General features: G+C 34.8%; 1 pseudogene; it reads right to left on the reverse strand.

Moving 5' to 3' along the window:
- LOC106466965 overlaps positions 1-8,754 on the reverse strand; it is a 79,191-nt pseudogene that overhangs the window by 59,661 nt on the left and 10,776 nt on the right.

Here is an 8,754-nt window from a genome sequence, read left to right on the forward strand (position 1 = left end):
AGGGTCTCTGTGTGGAGTGGAGAATATCAACTGGAGGGTCTCTGTGAGGAGTGGAGAATAGCAACTGGAGGGTCTCTGTGAGGAATGGAGAATGGCAACTGGAGGGCCTCTGTGAGGAGTGGAGAATGGCAACTGGAGGGCCTCTGTGAAGACTGAAGAATGGCAACTGGAGGAAGATAAAAATGAAATGTGGTGTAAATAATGGAACAAAAAAGTGTTGGGGGTTGTGTACATCCCCACCGGCAAGATTCCATTCAGAGGACATCAACTGTCAGAGGCAAGAGAAGTCATGAGATATAAACTAAATGGGATGAGAAATGATAAAAATTAAAAGTGTCATCACCCATAGAAAAAATAAACTAGCTGGATGAGGTGTATAACCCAAATGGTGGAAGTGGAAAGATATAAATTACTAGAGGAAGAAGAATCCCATGGCAAGAAAAAAATATTGCCAATTGCCTTGAAAGGGGGCAGTACAAAAGAGATAACAATTACCAGCCTGTATAGAACAAAGATGGGGTTGGAATGATCATACAGGAAAGAAAGAGAAGTGAGGTTGACTGGAGAAACCATCCCAATTACCCTCCCAAGCAGCTTAAGTTTTGAGGAGAAAGAAGCAGCCAGGTAATGATATTAACTTGTCCCTACATTAAAGAGTGCAAAAGGCATACAAGGTAGAAATTTCAAAGCGACAGCTGCTGCAAAACACAGGAAACAGGTGGCCAACAGTTTAAATGGGTCTCATATAAGAGTCCTGAGAACTAAACAAATGTTCCAGTCCAGTATAAGAAATAGACAAGGAAAACGGATAAAAAAAGGGCTCGGAAGAGATCCATACAAAGCCAGAAAAAGAAAACTGGCCATCCTGTGATTAGCGATAGTAGAAATGGGAAGAAGTCAAAGAGGAAAATATGCATATAAAATGAGATTGAACCAATCAAGACTCACTGTCAGAGCTGGAGAGCAGTAGTTCTCAAATTTTTTCATCCTCAAACCACCTACCACTTTTGCTTGCCACCACAAAAAAAAAGTAATTCGAATTAATGGGGAAAATGGTGCTGCTTTTGATGTGACTTGAATTTTGGACTAGCCTGCAGCCACCAATTAGCTATGGACCACACTTCGAGAATAAATGCTGTAGAATCTGGGACTGGAAACTAAAAGAGTGGAAGTTAGGTGCTGAGAAGATTTAGAAAGACAGTGATGAAAGGATTCCTAAAGTGAGCACAAATCCAGGGAAAACACCAGAAGATAAATAGATTACTCTGTGGGAAGGATTCAGTCTAGGCAAAATAGTTGATCAGCCACTATTGTTTAAGCTTCCAAGACATGATAGACCAATAACCAAATGTGGTAGTTTTGGACCTAAACGAGAAGGGTTAGAGCAAAGAAATAAAGTTCCCAAAAACAAGTGCCTAGCTTTAAGTGGATGGAAGAAATGGCAGATGAGCAAGAAGATGACAGCAAGCTCCTTCAGCAACAAATATCTCCAGGATGTTGTTATAAAAAGGTCACTATTCTGGACACCAACCTCCAGAAATGTAACAGTTATTCAGAACTACACTTCAGCTAAACAAAGAAGCATCTGTTGATAGGATTTATTTGTAGGTTTGGTTGTTGTCAAGTTCAAATCTACATAATTGACCACCTGTGCTGTGCCAACCAAGGGTATGGAAACACAAATATTTGAGCCACTGGCTGGATCCAAACAGATGCAATTCAGGGCAAAGTTGGGGAATAGAGATGCCCAGGACTATGTGAAATCAATTGAGTCACCACAACAGCAAGAGGTGAAAAGGAGGGAGAAACACAAAAGATGACATCAGATTTTTTCAATGTATTGCACTGATCAGACAGAATTGTCCCAGGGTGTTCTAACGAAATGAGGTTGAGAGTGGAAGAAGATAAACTACAAGAAAGAATCTATGTAACCCAGTAGTCTGTAGCATAGGGAGTCCACAAGTGAACAAAGTGGGAGAACCAAGCTCTCACTGGACAGAAGCTAAGGGGTAACCCCAGAAACAAGTCACCTTCAAGACCCTCAGATGGCCATCCCTCAGAAAGGGGGAAGGCTGGATAATAGCAAGAGGATTAGGAACAGGATAGGGGATGACCCCACAAAGCTGTAGATGATGAGAAACCTGTTAGAGCCCCATGGTCCAAAAAAACCAAGAAATCAAAGTGAGAAGAGATGACTGCTGACAGTCTGCATCAACTTGAAATTTCAGAGTATAAGAAACAACCAAAAACAAAACATCACAAAGAAGGAGTACAATACAGAAGTCCCTGACAGAAGACTGAGGGAGGCAGATGTCAGAAAGTAAGGCATCCCAATGAAGTACATCCTAGAAACAAATACACTAGGTTAACTGGGGCATCTTGAAAAAAAACAAAAAAACTCAAGGCCAAGATGGAAAACAAGTATGTACAAGTTTCCCCAGTAAAGATGGCAGGATTGTAATGTAAAGCCTCTAAAAGAATGTAAAGCATGAACAGATAATGAAAAAGTTGACTAAAACAGACAGAGATGGAGAGAGAAAGAATAAAAAGGAGAGAGAGAGGAGATTCCCAAGCTGAAAAAATAAAATCAAATGGTTGAGATTTGTAAAATGGGATAGTCCAAGATTAAGCAAAAACCAACCAGAGAAAGAGGAAAACAAGATGCATACTATGTAATCCAAGCAGTGAAGGATGATAGCAGAATTACTTGATCCTCATTTGGAAGATGGATCCAGAAGCAAAAATAAGTATAGAAACAGTCAGTTGAATTCATCTCAAAAATGAAGTAGAATTAGCTGAAGTAACAGAAGCAGGAGATCAGGAATCTTGGATCCCAGATCAGAATGGAACTAACCAATCACCTGATGCATAATGAAAGTAACATTAATGACCATCAGAATGCCTCCAGTTATCATTGTAAATGTGGAGGGAGTGCTGGTTACAATAGGAATTGTGTCATGCTCCTGTTGGTGGAGAGTTGCTGCATGATAATTTGCATGTGGATATGCAGAAGCAAGAGGATGAATGCTAGTAGCAAGCATAGAAATTTACAGAGGGCAGTACTAATCGAGAAAAGCTATTTTGCGAGAGGAGGTAAGATATCATATTGGAAATTTGATTAAAAGAAAAAATTAAAATTTAGGACAATTTGAATCAAAATTTAAATTGAAATGTTTAAAATTTGATTTATTTCATTCTCATAATCAAGAAAATAAAGGGAAGAAAGGATTACACTACAAGTGACAAAAGTGTAATACAATAAGAGCAAAAATTATGTAATTCATTAGAAAAAACAAAGCACTACCAAGGAAACGAGTCTTCATTGAAATGCTGGTGCTCCTTGGGTTTACTGTGCATGTCAGATGTATCACACTTCTACTGCTGGAGAGCTACAGTCTAATGACAATTGCATCATAGGCTGGTGCAGTTCACATTAATATATGTTGAGTTGGGATTTTCACTCCAGGCTTGTGGCATGTATAAAAATCTTCTCAGCAGTGGTGAGGCAATAACTTTTAGTTCTGTAGAGGTGAACAGCATTACTGAATAGTCCTTTGCAGGTGTATACCCACCTAATACACCAATGAGCGAAAATTCAGCGGGTCTACATTGAGCATTGATCAATGACAAAAAAAAACTGTTTAAATAATTCTGCACTTGGTATTTTAAGTAGGTCAGCTTCATATACCTATGGAGTATGAATGTTAAGCTAACCATGAAAGTTCACTGTATTGTGAATAAATGCCTAAAACTGATGACAGGTTCCAGTGTTAATAACAACACAACATGAGACTAGTCAATAAGCTACATCACAATAAAATGTTAGACTTAGTTGTTTTCTTATGCTAAAAAAAGACAAATTCACTTTTTTCATATTTCATACAACTTTAAACATACCATAATAAGTTGCCACTGGGCAGCCAACGGAAATTACGTTTGAAGACTTGCCCGGTTGCGAAAAAAGAAAACTAAGTAGCAACATATTTACTTTGGCATGCATTCAAGACCACTTCAACATATTATTTTATTTATCTTTTTATTTAACTATATATGCTTTTAATAAATTTGTTTGTCTGCAGTTTTAAAATTCGATACAATAAACATTATTTAGCAAATGGTGAAAAGTGTGTGATTTAAACTGTTTCAAAGGCTTTCACCACATCACAGTGTATCTAGAAAAAAAAAATGTCCCAGGAAAAAAACAAAATGATACATTATGCCACTTGAATTAAAAACAATCAAATGTATCGACCTAACTCCAATCATTCGTGCTGTCAAATTGAGAGTTGCTGAAACCTTCTTGGTTAATAAATATGAATGTTTTTAAATTGTAAGATTTAACGTTTTTCTTTTTTTTCTTAATAACTATGCAAACAATTTTACTCACTTTATTTTTAATTAGCTATTATACATTCTTACAAATTTTCAATTAAATCTCTGTAACTAATACTGAAAGTCCCAAATTCCCATGATACCCACATGTATCCAATCCCACAAGGCCCCAAAACCCCTTTGACCTCAATATGAGAAGTTAAAATTTTTACAAAAGCTGTAGTTATGTTTATTGTTTTGAATAGCTTCTTAAACATCAATACTCATTTTCAAATAAACCAATTCAGCTATACCTATCAACTTCCAAAACCCCTTTGATCCCACACTTTTGGGTCCCCATCACCACTCTTTCAAAAATACATTTCTTTACTTATGTTCTGGGCGTTTAAAGATGACATGCAATATTTCTAAATGTTTTGTCAAACATTTATGGATACTCAAAAACCAAGTAAACACAGAAACATGGATACATACATTTCAGAACTACTAATACATGGGTACAACTGAATTTTTCTTCTTTTCTAATTTAATAAGCTGCTTAACAACTATAAAATTAAGTTATCTATATTAACTCATAAAAATTTCAAATAAACGTAAAAGTTCAAGTAACTAATACGATACTTATTCATTTGCTTGGAACCTCCAAAGCGCTTCACTGATGTACGCTCATGAGACGAATCGATGAGTTTTCTTAGTATGAGAAGACACTCACGAAATGTAGAAAAAAATGGATGATAGCTAATTATACACAGAGATGTGAGGGAGTGGCTATGTACACGTTGATGTCTAAAATTTCTTGGAGAAGGAGACTTTGAATCCTGATCAGAGTCACCAGGTCTTAAGATTCTTGCTGATGGTTCACCACTTAACATACAGGTATCAAAACCTGTATCTAAAGCAGAAGTCTCTAACTCTTCAGACCTGATACCAATACTACGTCTCAAAGTTCTTTCTCGACCCTGTCGTTTTTCAACAGGTCTATAAAAGTTCACACAGATACCGTATCGCACTCTACTAGTGTCCTTCTCTGTCAGAGTAAACACAAAGGAGTTTGACTCACGCAAACTGATCCTCTTGGGTCCAACACTCACACAACCCTCAGGTTGACAGAAGAAAACAACATCTGGAGGAAGCGGAGAATCCTTATGATCTTCAGATGGGTAGCGTCGCAGCAATTCTGGATTTTGAACAACATGATTGCGACTTGGTTGACGACTACCAACTATCACAATATAATCCACTAACCTAGGGCAAAAGTACTTTTTCATACTAACTGCCATGATGCAATATTGATATGTTTATTTCACACTGTTCATTACCCATTACCTAAACAAACTGTTGAGGAAAGTTCTTCCATATTCAGTTTATCAAACTGGTAATAGTTCATTTTCAGTAAAACAATTTTCATAATGTCTCCACAAATTCAAACTGAAAGAAAAAAAATGACTGAAATCAACTAGGTATTTACTCTGAAAATACTTTTTTTTTCACAGAAAAAATAAAACTTTATTTATATTAGCAGAAACATAACCCGCACTGCAACAGCTTTTTTTTTTATCATCTGGTAGGGGGATTTACAACTTTATCAATGATATCAATATAGAGACTCTACAGCTCCTGATAAAATTCCAAAGTTCTGCCTGACAAAAAAAATTAAATTATACAAGAATGTTTCTGCAGGAGGTGAAGTCACTTTGGTAACTTACTTATCAAAGCCATAGAACTTACAAAACAGTGAATAAAAATGCATATTCTCCTATTAGCATCTTACTAACAACACAGATATCCAGATTTATATCCATTAATGTTTATGAGAAGATATAAACCTGCTCAAGCTATCCTATGTAATCATACTTAAATGAAACAAGCAGGAAAATATACCTAAAGATGTATGATAGAATGTATAAATTAACAAAAAAAACCATTCACAATATCTTTTGTTGTCTCATATAAATATATGTCCACTCTCAGCTTCACTACTCCTACCAAAAGAATCTTCACAAATCTCAGTATGTGCATTTGTTAAGGTTTTTTTTAAAGTGCTTCAACTAATCCAGACACTGTACGCTGCTGACATATATATGGATTTGTATAAGTAAAGATAGCTGAAGAAAATCTGTCAAATTGCACTGTTTGAGCCATGCAAAGATACCCAAAAAAGTATTTTACATGTGCAGTAAATTATATATCTTTTTCGTTCTCACAAGTAAAAGATACATTACATCAAATCAGGGATTTCTGTAAAATGTATGTGTATTTATAAGAAAAAAACAATAGACTGTACCTGTAAAATAAACGTGTGCCTTACTATTCTGAACAATAATAATACATTGTATGTTCTTATGAACAAGTATGCAAACAGGAAATTCATTTCAAAATTATATTTAACTCACACATACATACTGCTGGGCAATAACATCACTATTAGTGGTGACGTTACTAAAATCATTACTTTTTTTAGTAATGTCCAAGGTTACAACACTAAATAATTTAAAAATGACACTTGTGTAAAAGATCTATTTACAATTAAAAGCAATACAATGTTAAAATCTTACACAATAAATATTTATTAAAAACAGGGACTTGCACCTAAAAGACTCCACATATGTTTTGGTGTCTTTTGTAGAGCCTTTTAGAGCAATTCCCTGTTTTTAATAATTATTTATTGTGTAAGATTTTAACATTGTATTGCTTTTAATTGTAAATAGTGACAACACTAATTTCGAAACTTAGTAATGCTTTTTGGTAATGTTGTTAAATTTTTTAGTCAAAAAAGGGCATTATTCGTTACTCATTACTTTTTAAATTCAGTAATATTATAGCCTACTAATACAGATAAAAATATATAATAATTAATAATACTTAGTAGTTAAAACTATCTGATTAAAACAATAACAATAATTAATACACTAATAAAAATAACCATAAATATAATACCTTTTAAACAGCAGTAATATTGGAACAACAGCAAAGGAATGAAGTATTGCATACGTATTCCTGTTGAAACATGTTTTAGTTGTGAATTTGTAGACTTGTAGTGAGGGCTGTCACACTAACCAAGGATACCTCTGGTGTGTATTTTCTGTCAGTCATCTGTAAGCTATCAGAGTGAAAGGTTATGTCATTCAAAAGTGGCAGAAGTTCAAGTGAAACTCCCCGTGACCACATCTTGACAAATACTCTAAGTTTACTGTAAGAAGTAGTGGTGGTAACAACTTATCATACAATGTTTGATTTACTTTCCTTTAAAGAAAATGTTCAGTGCAAACAGTAAATCTGTAAACAACTTAAAAAAACGTGTCCATAAAACATTTCCCCATTGTCAAGGAATTCAGTTGACACTTAAAAAAGGTGTAGTATGAAACAAACAAACAGTTAATGCAAATGAAGGTAATAATAATAACACACCTAAAAAGCTTGTAGTTGATCATCATGAGAACAAACAACAACTTCTAACGTTTGGGCAAACCTCACGAGTGCCTCAACAAAAGCTGAATGAACTAATATTGGACTTCGTGGTTTCAAAGTTTTTGTCATTTAGAGTTGTTTAGTTCACATCCTTTAGAAATTTAATCACATCACAACAGCTAACAAGAACAGGAATTTCTCGTAGAACATTAATGAGGCAAATGAACGATTCCTAGATGAAAAAATTAAACTTCTCAAGAACCAACTAGCAGTAGTCAAGACTGTTACTACAACTGCTGACTGTTGGAGTTGCAGAAACAGGTAATTAAATAAGAAATAATCTTTAATATTTTTTGTTTCTGATATTCTCACATTTTTTAAACTATACAATGTTGAAGGTTTGTTTCTCACACCTGACTTAAGAACACTGATATTTTATTACATTGTTGTCATATTTGCTATTGATAACTTGTAAATATTTGAGTTCACCTGTTTTGTTATTAAACGCACATTTTGAAACTGACAAAATATTATTTTAATTCAGAGCCTATTTAGGAGTCACTGTTCACTGGATAAACGAGGGTATGCTGGAATATAAGCACGCAGTTATTGCCTGCCATCGTGTAAAAGAACGTCATACCTATAATCTAATTAGAAAGACACTAGAAACAGTATATGTTGAATACTACAAAATTGTCAAGACTACAAAAGATAAAGTCAGCAACTTTGTCAAGGCTTTCAAATTAGTGGAATATTTTAAAGTTATGTGAATTTCTCTTTGTATTTAAATTACCACACATATACAATTCCAAGCAACAGCCCTTAGTCAGATGAACCCCAACCGTGTTTGCCACAACCAGCCCACTGCCCCTGCAGAATTAATCCCACTCGTGACATCATATATGTGTTGGCCAATTAGAGAGAAGCTTTAGAATATCACAATAAGAATATATATTGAAATAGAGAGAACAATTTGTATTATACAAACCTGGATGTGGGAATGAATTAATAAAA

This window comes from Limulus polyphemus, unplaced genomic scaffold (assembly GCF_000517525.1).
Source record: "Limulus polyphemus unplaced genomic scaffold, Limulus_polyphemus-2.1.2 Scaffold2441, whole genome shotgun sequence".
Classification (NCBI taxonomy): Eukaryota; Metazoa; Arthropoda; class Merostomata; order Xiphosura; family Limulidae; genus Limulus; species Limulus polyphemus.